General features: G+C 42.5%; 1 pseudogene; it reads left to right on the top strand.

Moving 5' to 3' along the window:
- Positions 1–227: 227 nt before the first annotated feature.
- On the top strand, positions 228–2,548 carry LOC115838734 (CDK-activating kinase assembly factor MAT1-like; annotated as a pseudogene).
- Positions 2,549–4,667: the final 2,119 nt, after the last annotated feature.

Consider the following 4,667-nt stretch of genomic DNA (forward strand, 5'->3'; position numbering starts at 1 on the left):
ACCGTGACCCTCTGTATTCACTACCTAGCTCAAGACCAAACAGGGAGGGTAAAGGTTAATTTCTCCCTCCCCACACATCCCCAACTCGCTTAACCTCCTGTCTTTTTTTTTTTTTTTTTTAATGAAGATAATCACACCTGTCAATTTCAGGTTATTGACCAGAATAACCAGAAACCAGGGGAAAGATATTATACACAGGTAAGCAATAACTTTTCACTATTGGGAATATGCCTTTGAAGAAATTGCCTCCCCAGGGGGGCGGGGAGAGGTTTGTGAGAGGAGCTGGAAACTGCCCTGAGTGTGGCACTCCACTTAGAAGGAGCAACTTCAGGGTACAACTCTTTGAAGATCCTACTGTTGACAGGAAATTGAGATTCAGAAAAACGTGCTAAAGATATACAATAAAAGGGAAGAAGACTTTCCTAGTCTAAGAGAATATAATGATTTCCTGGAAGAAGTGGAGGAAATTGTTTTCAACCTGACCAACAACGTGGATTTGGACAACACCAAAAAGAAAATGGAGATAGACCTAAAGGAAAACAAAGATGTCATTCAGAAAAATAAGTTAAAGCCGACTCAGGAACAGGAGGAATTGGAAGAAGCTTTAGAGGTAGAACGACAGGAAAATGGACAAAGAAGACTATTTATACAAAAAGAAGAACAACTGCAGCAGATTCTAAAAAGGAAGAATAAGCAGGCTTTTTTAGATGAACTGGAGAGTTCTGATCTCCCTGTTGCTCTACTTTTGGCTCAGCATAAACATAGATCTACCCAGTTGGAAATGCAACTTGAAAAACCTAAACCTATAAAACCAGTGACATTTTCCACAGACATCAAAATGGGTCAACATATTTCATTAGCACCCATTCAAAAGCTTGAGGAAGCTCTATATGAATACCAACCACTGCAAATAGAGACTTGTGGACCACAAGTTCCTGAGCTTGAGATGCTAGGAAGACTTGGGGCTTCCCTGGTGGCGCAGTGGTTGAAAATACGCCTGCCAATGCAAGGGACGTGGGTTCGAGCCCTGGTCCGGGAAGATCCCACATGCCACAGAGCAACTAAGCCACTGCGCCTGTGCTCTAGAGCCCGCGAGCCACAACTACTGAAGCCCACGTGCCACAACTACTGAAGCCCGCGTGTCTAGAGCCCGTACTCCGCAGCAAGAGAAGCCACTGCAGTGAGAAGCCCACGCACCGCAATGAAGAATAGCCCCCACTCGCCACAACTAGAGAAAGCCCACGCGCAGCAACGAAGACCCAACACAGCCAAAAATAAAGAAATAAAATAAATTTATTAAAAAAAACATTTGAAAGATTATGGAAATGGCCATGAATAATAACACAAAAATAAAATGTGCAACAGTTAGTACAAAGGATAGGAAGAGAGAAAAAACACTATACATGAAGAGGTATAATAGTATTTGGAGATATTTAGTATAAACCCTAGAGCAACAGCTACAAATGTAAAGCAAAGAGGGATAGTCAGTAAGCCAGTAGCAGAGTAAATAATGAGATCATTAAAAATACTCCATTAATGAAAAGGAGGGCAGGAAAAGAGAGGCAAAAAATAAAGAAATGGTATAATTAGGAAACAAATAGCATGGTGGTAGATTTCATCTTAACTGTATCAGTAATTACATTAAATGTAAATGTTCTAAACAAGCACTACCCAATAAAGCTTTTTAAATGGGAAAAAAAAAAAAAAGAAATTGCTTCTACGTGCCCTCCACCCCTTTTAAACAGTGAATTGCATGTTTGGTTTGTTTTAAGAGAAGGAAAGAAAAGGATGTAAAAAACAACAACAAAAACCAAATAGACACAAGGTCTCACCTTAAGGGAAAACCTTCCACCCGGATGTCCCAGTCTCCTGGATGGTGGAAGCAGAAAGAAACACCTTTTGCATTCCCACAGTAGGAACAGGGGCTCAGGGCAGGCCTTGGTCCACCAGCCTGAGTCTTTGATTTGCAGCGTTAGAAGCAGGGCTAATTCTGGACAAGGCAGTCTTCACCAAGAGATGGCCTGTTTCTAAGTTGCGGGGTCTTTAAGCATCATTCAGTACGTACAGTGAAAGAAGATCATCTTCCTGTAGGGTGGGGCAGGGGAGTTCTGAGTGGACTTCCTATCTTCCACCAGTTTTTGGCAGCACGATTCTAGATGGAATCAGATTCTAGCCAGGAATCTGGCAGTGGAAAGTTAGCTAGAAGAGAAGGATGTTCCTTTGTATCCTAGTTGGGCTTAGGAATCCCCTGGAGTTCTTGTATATTACAGATTCTTGGGCCCCACCTCAGAAACACCTATTTTGCGGGGCTCGAGAGTCTGCTTTTTAAACAGGCTCCCCAGGCTATTTTGATCGCACAGGTTTTCCTGTGTGCACATTGACAGAGCTTCAGTCTAAGTATTTGAGAGCAGTGTCCTGTCTCTCTGATGTGACAGACTCCTCAGGGATGCACCGTGGTTCCCGTTTCTAGGTAGAGAACAAGCAAGGCGGCCCTCAGGAAGCTGGCTTTCAGCGGCTGGGCAGGCTGGTGCAGCCCCATGGCTCTTGAGGCTGGCTGTGGCCAAACTTAACAAAAATGCAGACACTCTTTGGCTGATTAATTGATTTTATTCTTACTTATTTATCTTTGATGCATTGATTTTAATACTGTGTTTCCACAAAGCTCATTCATAGATTTTGTTAGTTTCACATCTCATGTTCTGGCTCCTTATTTTTAAAAATTTCCAGTTCTTGTTGTTTTATAAAATTATGTAAGTAGTGACTATATCCTCATTGTAAAAATTTCAAAATCCTAGACAAATCACTCCATTTTCCTAATCCCACTTCCTTCTCCAGAGATAACTTGTTACCTGGTATGCGTCCTTCTAGCCCTGAGCTGTTGAATAATACCGTAACCATAAGCCACATGTGGCTTCTGAGCCCTTGAAATGTGGGTCCTAAGAATTGAGATTGCTGTAAGTGCAATTTTCAGGATTTAGCACAAAATAAGTGAAATAAGATTAATACTTTTTTATATTGATTTACATCATATTTTGGATACATTGGGTTCCATAAGATAAATTTCACTTTGTAAAAACATGGATCTTGAAAATTTTAAATTACATAGTGGCTCACATTATATTCCTATTAGACGGTGTTGTTCTAGACCTTTCATACATCTATACTCAAAAGGACAAAGAAAAGACAACTGGGATCATTCCTGTGGCATTGATCAACCATTTGCTATTTTTCTCTTACCAAACTCCCTTGGAGATCGTTCCATGTTAGTATATATCGATCCACCTTTTTCTTTTAAATTGATGAAGAGTATTCCATATTACAAGCCTTGATTGATTAAACCATTTCCTATTGGTAGACATTTGGATTGTTTCCATGTTTCCCTGTTACAAACTAACGAACATCGCCGCTCTTTGGCTTTGGCTTTTTAAAATTTATTTTTGAAATATATGTTATCTCTGGCTTTTTTTTTTTTTTTTTTAATCCCCACATCTCTTGGCTTGCCGGGCTACCTGTGGCTTTCCAGATTCTTACTGAAAAGCATAGGTGGTGACCGGGCCAAAGGTAGAGGGACTGCCTAGTTTATTGTCCAAACAGGGACTTCTGAGAGTGAAAGGCAGTGATATCAGTGACAATTCTGGGACAACAAGAGGAACAAACTGGGACTGTCCTATGCGAAGTAGGGCATATGGTCATCAAAGCCACAGGAGTCCCTGCGTGTATCTTTACAAGATAAGGATGGGAAGCTCATCTAAACCCTTGTTTCAAACAACTGCTGGACTCTAGTCTCCAATTCCTTCGCCTCTTTCTGATAATGGGTGGGCACTGGGACCATCTTCTGAGGCTGGCAGTGGGGAAAGGATCAAAATTTCCAAAGAGAAAGGCTCAGTGAATGGGGAGGCCCATCTGCTGGAGCCCCTGCCTTAAGGAAGCTCTTTGTACAAAGTAGATGGTGGACAAGTCAGCGGAGGGTTTGCAGAGGTTGATTTCATTCTTGACCACTCAGTGCTAACTCAGGGACAGTCTGAGCTGTTGTGACCTCGAGGTGAAACAGCCCAGATCTTGTTACTGGTTCCTTCAGGAAACCTCCACTGTCTTCCCTCCCTCCTTTCTGTGACTAATTTCTGAAATCTCTGTAACGGAGAAGGCATTGGATGAAGTTTCCCACTCTGGGAGGGCTGTGGGTGCCAGACTGGGGCGGGGGTGGTGTGGTGTGATGATGGGTGAGGGGTAAGTCCTGTGCACTCACATGTCATCCCTCAAGAGCAGGAACGGAGGCCCCCGGATTGGGTGGCGGCAGCTGGTGGGGTGTTGGGATAATCTTGCTGATGACTGGGTAGATATGAACCTCTTGTGTTAGTGGATTCCAGAAAGCAACGTGCTCCTAGATGAAAAGGCCATGGTCATTGTCTTGTGGGATCGGCCTGGCCTGGCTTTGACAGTTCTCAGCTGCTCCATAAATCTCCCATCAGTTCCATCTGGCCAAAAAGATGTCATCACCATTTTCTCATAGCGACAAAGAGTAAAAGGTAAATAATGAAGCAGCTCTGCCACCCCTGTTCAAGCCAAGGAGGTTGAACTTAACTTTTTCAGTGGAAGGTGAAATCAGTGTCATGTTGGGTTGTTTATGCTGTAGGATAGTTTATATTCATATATTAGAGATTATTATA

Source organism: Globicephala melas, chromosome 3 (assembly GCF_963455315.2).
Source record: "Globicephala melas chromosome 3, mGloMel1.2, whole genome shotgun sequence".
NCBI lineage: Eukaryota > Metazoa > Chordata > Mammalia > Artiodactyla > Delphinidae > Globicephala > Globicephala melas.